Here is a 15,936-nt window from a genome sequence, read left to right as displayed (position 1 = left end):
ATCCCTTTAAAAAAAAGTGTATTTGGCCAGGCCGTCTTCTCATACAGAGCATCCCACCAATGGAACTCAATTCCTCAAACAATTAGAGTGTCCACATCATACCATTTATTCAAGTGCAGGGTTAGGGAATGGCTCATTGAAAACCAGAACTGTCAACACTAAGGTGTCTATGTGTGTATGTGTGTGTGGATATGGATATGGTGCGTCTGTCTATGTCTGGGTCTCTTAATATGTCATGATGTGCTCTGTCCTTGTGTCCATGACTGTATTGTGACCTGTATCCCTACTATGTCTATGTGCTTTTGTTGTGTTTTTATTCTAATGTATTTATCTTGATTTTATTCTGTTTTTATTGCTAACCCTTTTTTTACACAGGATTTTAGCCTGTACCTTCTCGCAGGGGGACTACCAATGGAAATTAGCCTTTTGGCTAAAATTGGGTGCATTTACATTTGTAAAATGTTTTATTAATGTACACTGTCCCCCTTGAACAAATAAAGTAAACCTAACCTAACCTAACCTAACACAATCTACACAGATAGATCAAACACGTCGCATAGCGAGCGAACGATGCAACTCACCGCATCACTGCTCCGCGTACATGCTACACTCAACATGCTACACTCAACATGCTACACTCAACATGCTACACTCAACATGCTACACTCAACATGCTTGTTATGTACCATGAGCTTGATCACTCCTGTGTCACTGGGCATGCAGGTGAGGGCTGCTAATTAGCTAATTGCTGCTGATTGGTTACCTGCTGGCAGGTTAAAACCAGTCCCTGAGACACACATGCACTCTGACTGTGGCTAGAAGAGTGTGTGAAAACCGAGACTTGTCACGTTCTCCCATTGTTTGTTCTTTAGCTTGTACCAGTAATTCATTGTTAGAGTAGTCTTTTGGGTTAAACACAGGTTTTGGTGTCGGTTTGCACATAGGTTGCGTCCCTTTGAGCCAGGGTCGTAACAGTTGGGCGCTCATCCGGGAGTGAATTTGGAAACAATTACCCCTAGAATTTGTTTGGTGTTTTTCTTTTTTTTGCATGGTGTGTCGTGGTGCTATAGTGTGGGTGGTGTTCGTTACATGTTGTGTAACGTGGGGGCTTGAGCCGATCATCAAACAGGTGAGTATGCCCTTATTTGTTTGTAATTTGATGTGACTACTTATTGCTATTAAAATATATAGTTTAGTGGACACCACATGTAGGTAGGGACATTATTTTCTGGTTGTTTGTTAGCTTCCTGTGCACCACATACTCCTGGGGCAGTCAGAGAAGTGATTAGCACCATCTACTTGTCTTGTACCATACCATATACTTGACGGGTGGATGGTCAATATGATCTTTGGCTGGTAGCAGGTGTGGTTGAAGAGGGTTAGGTCTACAGGGCATTAGCTTAAGGGTAGGTAGGATAGGGGGCCAGAAAACACAGGTAGTGTGGTAGGGCCTGATGTAGTTTTGTTTAGGGTAGACATGTGGTGGGCCGTGTTAACTGCAGTTTAGATGTAGAATCTGTAAGTAGTCATATCAGGTTATAAGGGGCACCTGTTTGAATTTGTTTGTTGTATTTATTTTTGTTTGTTTTGAGTGTTTGGATAGCCTACCTGTTAGCACCTGACCTCCTGCGCGTATGACACATCTATTTATTTCAGGGTGTTTTTTTTTTTTTTCAAACTAGAAAGGTGCGCTCAGTAGAGCACACATTTCCACCGCGTCTCCTTGTAGTTATTAGTATTGGCATTAGCATGCTAATGCTAACAAGGGGTGCTTCAGTGGTCTTCAGTGGTTCTTTAGTGTTCCTTCAGTGGTTCTTCGGTGGTTCTTTGGTGGTTCTTCAGTGGTTCTTTAGTGGCTCTTTAGTGGTTCTTCAGTGGTTCTTCGTGGTTCTTCAGTGGTTCTCAGGTAAATTGTGTGTATGCTAGGGTGTTTTTGGTGACTCTAGAGTGAGCAGGTGTGGCGCTGGTGCAGTAGGGATGGCTTCCATAAAGGATTTTGTTGATCACCCTTCTGATGAGTTGTTGGAAAGGTTTTCCAAGGAACAGCTTCTGGAGCTTGCTGTGCACTACAAGGTGGAGCTTACTGCCAGTGGGAAGCGTTTGAAACCGACTGCCTTGGGTGCTTTGAGGGCTTTGCTCGTTAGGGAGCAGGTGCTTGCGGCGAGGGTGGAGGAGCCTCCTTTGTCTGACGTGTCTCCGCTGCTATCTGCGAAGGCGGAGGGTGAGTGGAGGCTTAGAGAGTTGGAGTTTAAGGGAAGACAGCTACAGCAAGAGCGTCAGGAGAGGAGAGAGGAGCGTGAGCATGAGCGTGAGCATGAGCATAAGGAGCGTGAGCTTAAGGAGAGACAGCTACAACAAGAGCGTTACTTGAAGGACTTAGAGCACGAACGTGCGCGGAAGGAGCTTCATTATAAGCACGCTGCCTTGCAGGCGGGTGCTCTGCATTCAGAGTCGCGGTCCGGTTTTGATGTAGGCAAGAATATTAGGATGGTGCCTCCTTTTTTGAGAAGGATGTGGAAAGGTATTGTCCCCTTTTTGAACGGGTGGCAACCACGTTGAAGTGGCCGGATACGGCCTGGACGCTGCTGCTGCTGTAGTGTGTTCTTGTTGGTAGGGCCCAGGAAGCCTATACTGCTCTGTCCCTTGAACAAAGTGCTGACTATGAGCTTGTTAAAGCTTCCATATTGAGGGCTTATGAGTTAGTCCCCGAGGCCTATCGTCAGCGTTTTAGATGTTATCGCAGGTCGGAGGGACAGTCGTATGTTGAATTTGGAAGAGAGAAGGAGAACCTGTTTGACAGGTGGTGCACCTCTCAGAAAGCAGAGTCAAGAGAGCAGCTTAGACAGTTGATTCTCCTAGAGGAATTTAAAAGATGTGTTCCTGATACCGTTTCCACTCATCTAAACGAGCGTAGGGTATTGAAGATAGGCGACGCTGCTGTCTTCGTTGATGAGTTTGTGTTGACACACAAGTCCGTTTTTGTGGAGGACTACCGTCTTGAGTCCAGGGATAGGCATCCTTTTCAGGGGGCCGTTTCCCAAAACCTGTGTCTGCTGGTCAGTTAACTTCACCTCCTAGGCGGGGTGGTTCTGCTAGTGCATTCTTAGAAGGGATTATATGTTTCTACTGTAAAGAGCCTGGTCATATCGTTGCTGGGTGCCCTGTGCTTGAACAGAAAAATTTCAGAACGGTGGCTCTGGTAGAAACCATATGCAGAACACCTATGCCAACGTTAGAGGGTGATGGGGAAAGTATTAAACGTGTGGACAAAGAGCTCGAGGGTTCCTCAAGATTTATGATGGATGGATTTGTTTCCCTGACTAATGCACTAGAGACCAAACAGGCTATAACAATTTAGAGAGATACCGGAGCTTTTCAGTCCCTCATTCTGGAGGGGATTTTGCCGTTTTCATAAAAGTCTTCTTTGCATTCCGGTGTCGTTGTTCGTGGCTTTGGAGGTGGATTTGTGGATGCACCTTTGCATGAGGTCACACTCAATTCTCCCTTAGTATCAGGCAATGTTGTTGTGGGGGTATGTTCTCACATTCCGATAAGAGGGGTGTCCTTCATTCTAGGGAATGATTTGGCTGGTGACAAAGTGTTGGCTACTCCAGTTGTAACTCCCATTCCTGTGGTTTCTGAGGTCCCTAATGAGCTGGCACAAAAACATCCAGGAGTGTTCCCTGTGTGTGCTGTGACACGGGCAATATCAAAGGACAAAAGTGATGTTGTTGATACTTCGACTTGTGACATTACACTTAGTGACACATTCTTTGTTGAATTGAAAAGTGTACCTGTTGAGAATTTTGGAAAGCACACTGTGGATGTACCTCTGCATAATGATTCTCTTGATTGTGCCTTTGTGTCAGGCCCGGTGGTGAAACCAGAGTTGACATGCGTGCCGGATAGGCATGTGGCAGGAGATGATCTGGCAGCGCAGTGTCTCAAGGTCTTCCCAGCCTGTACGGTGGCTGAGGCCACGAACGAATTGGAGGATGAGTGTGGGAATGATGCTATGAGAGATGCTGTTGATTCATGTGACACTGTTCTAGTTGAAGAGGCTACAAGGCCTGACTTAGGCTGCCAGCCTTCCCACAGTAGCTCTATTGTCCCTGATGTTTCACTTGTGGGCAGGGATGGTCCCAGTATGTCAGTTGATGATTCTGACATTGATTCACGTGTCCACACTGACTCTCTGCCATGCACTAGGTGTGCTAGTCAACCTGGTTACCTGTGTCCTGTGGAGCAGGAGCCGCCTTCGTGACCTGGTCTAATGTCAGGACAATGTTATTTAGTGTGACGCCATTTTAGATGGTGTTCTAGACGCTTTTGTGACTGATGTATTGTCATGTTCCAGGGACGGTGGGGCTGTACCTGAGGCGGTGCATCCTACTCTGGATGTTCACTGTTTGCAGTATCCTGAACTACCAGTGCCAGGTGGGATGGATATGGGCGCTGTGGTGGTATCAGAGATCTATGGTTTTTGTTTTTCTGTGTTCTGTCCTGTTGAGCGCAGTGAGCTTAGCTCTCAAATTGATTTTGGTTTGCAGTCTATTTCTGATAGGTCGGTATCGGTGGAGGGGCCTGTTGAAATGGAGCTCATATATGATAAGGTCTTGGTTTGTCGATGGGGTCCTAAGTCTAAAAGGCGGAACCTTTTGTGAGGTCTAGCTTGCCCGAGAGTCGGGACAGGGTTGTTTTTTGTTTTACACAGCATTGGCGAATGTTCCACAGTGGGGAGCATGCGACACGGTTGGTGGTCGTGTTCGACAGGGGCCGGCCCGTTATCGCTGTTGTGGTGGTGGCCCTGACAACTAATGGGTCACAATATTTTTTGTTTATGGGTTTGATGTGTAGTGGTTGCCTCTTGGGCAACCATTTTGGTGGGGGAGGTGTTATGTACCATGAGCTTGATCACTCCTGTGTCACTGGGCATGCAGGTGAGGGCTGCTAATTAGCTAATTGCTGCTGATTGGTTACCTGCTGGCAAGTTAAAACCAGTCCCTGAGACACACATGCACTCTGACTGTGGCTAGAGGAGTGTGTGAAAACCGAGACTTGTCACGTTCTCCCATTCTTTGTTCTTTAGCTTGTACCAGTAATTCATTGTTAGAGTAGTCTTTTGGGTTAAACACAGGTTTTGGTGTCGGTTTGCACATAGGTTGCGTCCCTTTGAGCCAGGGTCGTAACAATGCTACACTCAACATGCTACACTCAACATGCTACACTCAACATGCTCCACTCAACATGCTCCACTCAACATGCTACACACAACATGCTCCACTCAACATGCTCCACTCAACATGCTACACTCAACATGCTAAACTCAACATGCTACACTCAACATGCTCCACTCAACATGCTCCACTCAACATGATACACTCAACATGCTACACTCAACATGTTACACTCAACATGCTCAACATGCTACACTCAACATGCTACACTCAACATGCTACACTCAACATGCTACACTCAACATGCTACACTCAACATGCTACACTCAACATGCTACACTAAACATGCTACACTCAACATGCTACACTAAACATGCACTCATAACGCCACACACGTCTGTGTAATAAAGGATGTAAATTATTAGTTTCACTAAATCACACACACACACACCTTCTCTCTGATCATTCAGGGGTTTATTAAGAGCAGGTAAGGAGAACAGAGTCTATTCATTTCATACCAGACATGGAAGAAACCCTGCTTCAAATACCACGAGTACTTAAAATAAGCGGCCGTATTCAGAGCCGTGGTTGTGTAACTGCCGGTTACACAACATAGTGTGGAGAGAGGTCTGGTTTTATGTGATATACTTCATACATTATAGGTTGTCTGTTTAGGTGGGAGTCAGACACACCCAGTGATACTAGTTCCTAGTAGTTGGATGTCTGGCAGCGGTCCCTGCCCACTGTTGTGGAACCTCAGGGCCGCTGGTACGAATGACTGGCCGAGGCGGTTATTTGAGTGTGGGGGGGGGGGTATGACATTTTTTTACACTTAGTACTGTACACTTAATGTATAACTCTGTATATTTTTGGCTGTATATTTTATATTTTAGAATGTATATACATAAAGTTGTTGTTACTAAATATTTAGGTATTTTAATTGACGATGGCCTATCTTTTAGACTATGTGTTGATTTGCTAGCAGGGAAATTAAAGTTGAAATTGAGCTTCTTTTTTTAGAAACAAATCTGGTTTCTCCTTTAATGCAAGGAGACGATTGGTCGCTGCCACCTTCTTGCCGCTTCTGGTGATATGGTGATATTCTGTATATGTATATAATGAATGCGTCTGCTAATTGTCTCCATCTGCTGGATGCTGTTTATCATGGCGCGCTGAGATTCATTACTGGCTGTAAACCCCTTACACATCACTGTTTGCTGTATTCCTTAGTTAATTGGTCGTCTATCTCCATGCGCACCATGGAAAGCACTGACATACTTTCATTTACAAATACATCCTAGGTCTGCCTCCCACTTATTTATCTGTCTATCTACTTCGCAAACAGACCCGTTATAGCTCACGCATTCAGAATATCATCACTTATTCCATCCCCTCAGTCCGTACTGAGCGTGGTAAGAAGGCGTTCTCCTCCTCTGCCCCCTCCACCTGGAACACGCTACAGCAGAGTCTGTCTGCCCCCTCCACCTGGAACACGCTACAGTAGAGTCTGTCTGCCCCCTCCACCTGGAACACGCTACAGCAGAGTCTGTCTGCCCCCTCCACCTGGAACACACTACAGCAGAGTCTGTCTGCCCCCTCCACCTGGAACACGCTACAGTAGAGTCTGTCTGCCCCCTCCACCTGGAACACGCTACAGCAGAGTCTGTCTGCCCCCTCCACCTGGAACACGCTACAGCAGAGTCTGTCTGCCCCCTCCACCTGGAACACGCTAAAGCAGAGTGTGAAGCTGCCCCCTCCACCTGGAACACGCTACAGCAGAGTCTGTCTGCCCCCTCCACCTGGAACACGCTACACGCAGAGTCTGTCTGCCCCCTCCACCTGGAACACGCTACAGCAGAGTCTGAAGCTGCCCCCTCCACCTGGAACATGCTACAGCAGAGTCTGTCTGCCCCCTCCACCTGGAACACGCTACAGCAGAGTCTGTCTGCCCCCTCCACCTGGAACACGCTACACGCAGAGTCTGTCTGCCCCCTCCACCTGGAACACGCTACAGCAGAGTCTGAAGCTGCCCCCTCCACCTGGAACACGCTACAGCAGAGTCTGTCTGCCCCCTCCACCTGGAACACGCTACAGCAGTGTGAAGCGGGCCAGGTTAGTCCCCCTAGTGAGCTTTAAATTGATGTTGGGTGTCTTGGAGAGGAGCTTCTATGCTCTGCTCTTGTTTATAAGGCTGAATTTTTTTCTCCGCCCCCTCTTTGGCACTTTATGTTTTGTGTTGTTGTTGTAATTTATTGTGTGTTGACTGGTGGGTGTACTGTTGCTGTTTACATGTGTAACTGTTGCATGAGCTGCTGTCTGAACAGGTCGCACTTGTAAATGAGACCTCGGTCTCACTGTGATTTTACCTGTTTAAGGTAAAGAAAAAAAAAGAAAGAAATCGTATTTTTATTCTTATTCGTGACTTTTGTTTCTGACTACCTAAATGTTTACTGTTTACTGTGAGCGATCTGTAGTGCTGAATTTCCCTGGGGATAAATAAAGTATTTATATGCTATTCTATTCTATTCTATTTTCATCTTGACTAGCTCCCCTCTGGAATCCTGAACACGTGATGTTTTCTTAAACAGCTGCAGTGTTCTCAGCGGCGCGCCGCAGAATGAGGAACGCCACTGATTTTTTAATTGAATGCACGTTCTCGTACACCTGAATTTGCATACGTAACCCCGCCAGCTCCTTATGAGAGCTTGCAGCCACAGGACCGTGTGCACCAGGGGCGGATTTAGGATTGTAGGAGATCCGGGGCTTAGCCCAGATAGGTTTTTTTTACTTCGACACCACAACTTTAATTTTTTTTTATTATCTTTTTCCCCCTCCTTCTTTTTCCGATTTTTCTCCCATCCCACACTTCCTGGTTGTTGCGCACTTTCCCCTACTGTTGGTCCGAGAGGCCGGAGACTGTCACATGCTTTCCTCCGACGCATGTGCAGCCAGCCGGCAGCCAGCCTGGCCGCGCAGATTCTCACCGGGAGAGAGTAACGTGTGGAAGGTCGCACTACCTCTCTCCAGATCCTACCCTCACTGAGCAGGCGCCCCGACCGAACTGTAGGGGTCGCTGTCCACAACGCCCAGGACCCACCCGCCAGCTTCTCCCACCCTCTAATACTGCCAATTGTATTAGTGTGAACGGCCAGCCAAGCTGGTGACAACGTCGAACACACGAACCCAGCATCTCCGGTGTTGGTGACGAACGCAATCTCCGCTACGCCACCTGACCGCCTTCACCACAACCTTTAACTTATAGCACCACCTTAAAGCTGACAAAAGGCACTAGAGAACACTTAAATTCACACCCTTTAATTAATGAAGCAAACTATAATAATTTATAATAATTTATAATAATAATAATAGAACATTAAATCACATTGTTTTTCATATTAGGATCTAAGATCTAGGGTTAACTCGCCGAACGTTGAGCGCCAGGACCCCCGAAAACCAGAGTATAGTCGGGTTTTCATCGTTGTTTCTTTTATTCGATATTTCCATTCATAAACACATGCCGGCAGCCTGTGTTATCACTGGGGATGGGTCTGAGATCTCAAAAGTCCAATACCGCCGCCTAACACCTTGTGGCCGCTATTGCACTCCATTTGAAACGATGTGGCTTGGTGTCTGTCATTTTGGAAATGACACCAGACCACCCTGAAACTACACTCATATTCACAACGGTATAAAATGGAAATGTATGGATGGAAAAATGATCTGTTTTTTGCATCTTGACCGGAAGAAACTCAATGACAATCGACTATATTATTAGACCCATAGTTATAATATATAATATAGCTTTAGACCTGCAAACACAGCCACATATCCCCATGTTAAAAGGCGCTGGCCTTTCAACAGTAACAGTAAACAGCGCCATCTGGCACTGAAAGTGTTAATATGCGTCTTTGTTTACGGTTTGATTATCACTGATACAAAGTAAAATAGTGCAGTGCAATAAAATAGTTAGTAAAATAGAATAAAATAATGCAATAGTGCATTGCAATAAAATAGTTATCATCGTATTTTTTTGGGAGGCCGGTACATTACAGTAGTCTAGTTGGCTTGAGATAAAGGCATGTATCTGGTTTTCAGCTTCCTTTTGATTTATAAATGGCCGTACTTTAGCTATGTTTCTAAGGTGGAAGAATTATGTTTTTGTCAACTTGTTGATTGTGATTTAAAGCTTAGGTCTGAGTCTACCATAACACCAAGACTTAACTCACTCAAATACAGTTAGCAGCTGGATAGACTACAGATGGAAATGAGCTTCTGCTAAATCTGGTGCAAACATATTTTCATGTAACAATGATTAATTGTCCAAAAAAATAAATATATATATAAATATATATAATTTTTAATTTTTTTATTTTTTTTAAATAGATTCTGGGCTTTTCAGAAAACATTCAGGGCTTGAGCCCAAGTAGCCACCCCCTAGCCCCACCCCTGGTGTGCACACAATTTGTGACTGATCAAAATTTGTTTAGATTCAAATGTATTGTCATCATACAGCACAAGTACAGTACAATGAAAATAATCGTGGCATTTAACCAGAGTACAAATGTAACAGTAAAGTGCAATAGTAATATACAATGTACACAGGTGATTAAACTGGGTATAAAATATATACATTAGTACTACTGAGTAATAGTGCTAATCAGATGTATGTACAGAGCGGTAGAATTAATATGTACAGTGATACAGGTATAAAGACACTATGGTAGTAAGTCATACTGGCCTGCAGTGTAACTAGTAAGAGTAGGTAAGATATATGGACACTAGGGGTGTAACGCTACACAGAAGCCATGGTTCGGTACGTACTTCGGTATTGGGGTCACGGTTCGGTACGAGTTCGGTGCAACAGAAAAAAATTATTTATAATCATTATTATTAATATAATTCTTTTGTGAATTCTTTGTAAATAAATTTTTTTTTTATTTATATATATATTATATTTATGATAATTATTATAATTATTATTATTAAATAGAATAATTTTATATAGGCTTGCCGTGGTAGTCAGTGATACTGGTGTCATTCTGTGTTCAGGCATCCACTTGCCTACTGCCCCTTTAACAACCTATCCTTGCTAAGTTTCAGTTTCACTTCTAGAGAGAATTTAACTTCACGACGAGACTGAATACTAGAGAACAGGTGACATGTTACAACAATAGCAGAGGATTATTTGGATTTAAACACAGTGGAGCTCAGATGATCTGTCGGGAAAAGTATGTTTATTTTTTAAATTTGATTGTGCCTGTGAGTCCGGCGGGGGAGAATGTTTTTTTTTTTTGATATTTAAAGTTTTTTATTTTTTCTCAAACAAGACAATACATACACGACAAAACAAGACAAGAAATGATAATAATAACAATAACAACAAGGGGCGAGGGGGGGGGGGGGGGTTGCAGAGCGTTACAAAGGTTCAGTAGACAAACTTATTCCAGATAGTGATCTAATAAAGTTCAGGGGACCTTGAAGGCCATTGGGCCTATCACTCTCTTGAAGAGACAGAGCAGCCTGTTCCATCGATAGCAAGTCCATGAAGTCCTTGCGCCAGTTCTCCATACTGAAGCAGTTCGGTTTGCGTTCTTTCCAGTTCATTAAAATAATCCGTTTGCATGCTAGAAAAGCCAGTGCTACAGTATTATTTACAATCTTTGCTTGAGCAGTGTCCATTTTTACACCCAATATACACATTATAGAGCAAGGATTAATGTCAATTTGGAGAGTAACTGACAGGTCCTCAGCAATGTCCAACCAAAATGTCCTAACAAGCGGGCAGTGCCACAGCAAGTGCATGAGCATACCCTCTACTCCACACCCATGCCAGCACAATTTGGGTAGGGTGTGATTCATTTTATTCAATGTACAGGGTGTTATATAGGCCCTGTGTAGTATCTTTAATTGTATAATTTTATATCTAACACATTTTGATATTTTTGTACTATTCCTAAGTGCTGCTTCCCATTGTGTTTCAGATATGGATATACCCATGTCTCGCTCCCATTGGACTTTAGTTTGGGTATTGGTATCAGGGGTGGTTGAACATGATAGTTTATACATTGCAGAAACAATGCCTTTCCTGCCTGTAATTCCCCTTAATGTCTCTTCCATGACTCCGTTTGTTCCTATAGCTATGCCTTTAGACAACAATGATTTAATAACTGATTGTATTTGTAAATAAGATACAAATTCTGTGTCTTTCAGCCCAAACTGTGTTTTAAGTTCATTAAAAGGTATCATATTTCCCCTTTAGATCACTTGGCCCACCTGTGTTATATTATGTTGTTGCCATACATTATTTTTAAGGTTTTACCTCCTGCAGAGAGCAAAGGGTTTTTCCATAATGGACATGATGGTAAGGAATATCCACTAAAGGTCAGGCGTTTATGTAAGATTTTCACTATTTCACATGAAAATTCTAAAAGCGGATTGTCCAGTCTGGGAGTGATTTTTGGGTTATACCACAACATTGAAAGAGATAGATCTTTGTTATGTTCTTCTATAATTTGTTCTTCAAGCCATTCCCAGCTGCCAATCTGTCTCACACTATTGTAAGCCCACTGCAAGGGGTATCTTGAGGTATATGCTATGTAATATTGGTGGATATCTGGTAGTCCTATTCCTCCACTATTTCTTGGTTTTATAAGTTTTTTATGGCTGATTCTAGGTTTTCTGTTGTTCCATAGGAAGCCAGAAAATTATTTGTTTATTTCTTTGAACCAACTAGGAGGGAACTTTAAAGGTATAGAGGACATCAAAAAAGCTAGCCTTGGTAACAAATTCATTTTTATAATATCAGATCTGCCCCAAAGGGATAAAGGCAAGACTGTCCATCTTTTGATGTCCTCCTTTATATTCTTTAAAAGGTCAGATGTATTTAACTCAACCATTTTTTCAATGGGAGATCGGATTTTAATTCCCAGGTATTTAATTCCTTTTGGCTTCCAATTGAAAGGAGCAGAACCCAGATGTGATTGAAAAGTTAGGTTGTTAAGTGGAATAGCTTCACTTTTACTATAATTCACTTTATAGCCCGAACATTTACCAAATGTATCTATAAGCTTTAGCACTTGAGAGATGGAATGGCTAGGATTTGTTAGTGGTAATAATATGTCATCAGCAAACAGGCTGGCCTTATACTCACAACTACCAATACGAATACCACTGATTTCTTTATGAGCACGTATAGCACAGGCAAGTGGTTCGAGGGAAAGAATAAAAATGTGCGGTGAAACCGGACATCCTTGGCGGGTAGATCGATAGAGATGGAATGGATCAGACCTTATACCATTTGTTCTGACTGACGTAACCGGTTCATGGTAAAGTGCCTTTATCCAGTTCATGAGAACCGGACCAAATCCGTATTTAGGTAATACATAAAACAGATATTTCCACTCCACTCGATCAAAGGCTTTCTCAGCATGATGGGAGGCCCCCGCCCTTGACATGACATGCATTAGCCTCCTCATGTTATTTGAAGCTAGACGACCCTGTACAAAGCCAGCCTGATCAATATGAATCAATGAGGCTATAACATTTTCCAATCGCCCTGCAAGGACCTTCGCAAACAACTTATAATCATTATTTAAAATACTCAAAGGTCTGAAATTACACATTTGCAAGTGATCCTTGCCAGGTTTTGGAATCAATGAAATAGTAGCTTGCCGCATGGTTAGCGGCATGGATTGATTGGCCACTATATCATTAAACAGCAATATTAGAAGTGGTGTAAGAGTGACTTGGAAACACTTAAGAAATTCACTTGTATAACCATCATCACCCAGTGTTTTACCGGTTGAGAGGGATTTGATAGCTGATTTAATTTCATTTTCCGTGATAGGTGTATCTAGTGATTCCCTTTCTTCTTCAGAAAGGGTTGGGAGATTTATATCTCTGAAAATGTTTTTCATTTCCTCTTCACTCGTACAACATTCTGATTTATACAGTGTGCTATAAAATTTAGTGAATGCTTTATTGATTTGAAGTTGTTCACAAATCAGAGAGCCATCTTCATCATATATGCTAGAGATTGATTGACGATTTTCTTGCTGCTTCAGTCTGAGAGCAAGCATTTTACCAGCCTTATCGCCAGATTCATAATATTTTCGACGCAACTGAAAGAGGGCAAATGCATTTTCCTCATGTAGAATTGCTTGTAATTCTGTTTTTATAACCAACACTGATTTTTTCAGTTCTAAATTGTCAGGCGGGGAGAATGTTGATGTGTTTGTTGACGCGTGTGGGTGTGTCGGCGGCGCATGTGTGTGTCTTTCCATTGGTTTCATTTGGTTAACGTTATTGGGCGAACAAGAAAACAAAAGAAAACTATAAAATTGTAATGACCCTGCAGCTGTTCCAATGTAAATGTGTGTTACGAATGCGCTTAGGTGGCATGGTGATTGGAACCCAGTTGCAGATGAAACACGAGAGCTTGAATTGAACAGGCAGGAGACGACGATGTGATAATAAACAAGGTTTACTTAAAAGACAGAAAACACAAGAAACACGACTCACACACGTACACAGGTAACATGAAACAATGACCCAGCAAGTGTATGCTGGGCCCACAACACCTAAATACAAACACTAATTAGAGACAGAGGGTGATTGCTAACAGGACACAGGTGTGGTAGACAGAACTAACAGAAGACTGAACACAGGGGAAAAACTAGAGCAAATGTACAAACTGAGACACACAAGACTAAAACACATTTACAAAACACAGACAGTAGGGACACAAGACTAACACAGTGGATATAATACAGACAACTAAGACAACAAATATACTGAACATAAATGGAGGCAAATAATGTTACACAGGTGAGTAAGCTGATGCCAGAGCTGCCACATCTGGAACAGTCCATCAGGTGGCAGTGTTGTGTTGTGCAGTGGTGTATTGTTATTGAAAGGGGGTATGAAGGGAAGTTGTGAAGGTCCGAATCCTGGACCAGCCAAACCGGGGGGAGGGTTGCCGTCTGGTCCAGCAGGACCGGGGGAAGCGTTACAATGTGCCTTTCTCCCTGCACTTTCACCCGCTCTGAACTGAAGTCGGGGACTCGGTGTGCCCGGCCACGCACGCTGTTCTCGGACGGAACCTCGCGAGTGCCTGCATGTGCTTGCGCTGTGGGGCAGCCCCCGGTGGGCGGTCGTTAGTGGTTAAAATACCGTTGTATTCGTTCAGTACACTACACAGCCGTTCAGTACGGTACGGTGCACACTGAAACAGTTTGGTTCGGTACGGATATGTGTACCTTTACACCCCTAAGAGATATGTAAATGATATTATATTGTCTGAGGTGTGACGGCAGGACCAGCAGGCTCAGGGAGGTCCAGACTGATTGATTGATTGAAAATTGTATTAACAGATTGCAGAATGGGTACAATACAGTACGGCTCAATACACACAATTGTTAACTCTTTCAGTGCCCACCACAACATAACACGTGTTATCAGCCCGCCCCCTGAATGCCCACCATGACAATTAGCGTGTTATTTTTTTATTAGCGATCTGAATTCATATTTCATCAACCGAGTCTCTCGTTGGGAAACCAGCCCCATCAGGAGCTCAGATGTGAAAAAGCGCCCCCTATCATCTCCCAGATGGTAATGCACCCTTTTGGAATGGACTCAATGAAAATGGATGAGAAAAAAAAAATCCGGAATCTACATTTTACTTCTCAGGCATGTAACCCGAGCCGATTGCAGTCATTCTGGTCCCTCAGAACAGCGTGGAATATGTGTTTCCAGTACCCAGCGATGGATCAATAAAAGCGATAGATTTTTGGAATGACGATCAGGAATTGGAATGATATTTTTGGAGAACATCTGATCTGAGGTAAGGAATCTATTTTACAAGTCTAATCAGAGTTGTATTCGCTGAGCTCTCAGCGTTCGCCCTATGTGTGTGTGTGGGCGATGGCTTTGAGGAAATCAGAGAATCGATTTTTCAGATCGCCTATATAGCGTGCATACGTACACATATACTATCGATAATCTAGCGTTTATTTGAAAACGATTCATAAATAGGCAGAAAAATTACAACGTTTTTGTGTATTCTAGAATATTCCAGTACAGGGGTGGGGGAAACTGTACAACTGTACAAGCAAAACTGTACATTGGAATATCGACAAAACCTTACTTGGTCCCAAGAAGAGGGTCTTGTGTATTATTGGGTTAGGACATTTACTGTACATTTACAGGGGCCAGTTTCGAATTGTAGTCTCCGGTAGGTGCTCTTTGAGAGTGGTTTTGTAAGTGGGTAGTGATTCACACTCCTTTACAGCTGTGGGTAGGGCGTTCCACATTGATGTGGCATAATTGCAAAACGTGTTTAGTCCCTTGTTTGAGCCGAATCTGGGTTTAACATGATTTGTGGAGCTCCCTCTGGTGTTGTGGTTGTGGTATTCACTGACCTTTGGGAAGTAAGTCTGACGTGGGAAGACACGTCCAGCGTCCTCTCAGCAGTCTGATGCTGTGCTCGGTTGGGGGGTTGGTGAGTGGTGTCATCAACCAGTGGTGTCATCAACCATCGACCAGCGCATATCTGCAATATCCTAATAAAACAAGTCTGGGCATCGCACATGATTTGATCGCTGATGGAATGGCATTGCTTTCTGTTGAGATATGGAAACGCATCTGGGTGTTGGGCAGACCAGAATCAAATTGATCAAAATCAAATGTATTTGTAAAGCCCGAAATCACAAGGATAATGTCCCCATGGGCTGTACAAGTCAAGAAGAAACAGGTCAAGAAG

The 15,936-nt window shown here is 43.5% G+C and overlaps 1 pseudogene across 1 annotated transcript in view; it reads right to left on the bottom strand.

The window, feature by feature from the left end:
• Window positions 1-15,689, bottom strand: part of LOC311247452 (splicing factor 3B subunit 1-like) — a 28,620-nt pseudogene extending 12,931 nt beyond the window's left edge. Inside the window, exon 1 of the transcript in view lies at window positions 15,596-15,689. The product of the transcript in view is annotated as a splicing factor 3B subunit 1-like (transcript). The remainder of the gene's footprint in view (window positions 1-15,595) is intronic.
• Between the last annotated feature and the right edge of the window lie 247 nt (window positions 15,690-15,936).

This window comes from Notolepis coatsorum (assembly GCF_963971535.1).
Source record: "Notolepis coatsorum genome assembly, contig: SCAFFOLD_132, whole genome shotgun sequence".
Lineage (NCBI taxonomy): Eukaryota > Metazoa > Chordata > Actinopteri > Aulopiformes > Paralepididae > Notolepis > Notolepis coatsorum.
Note: the sequence above shows the minus strand (reverse complement) of the source record. Positions and strands in the feature narration are given on the sequence as shown.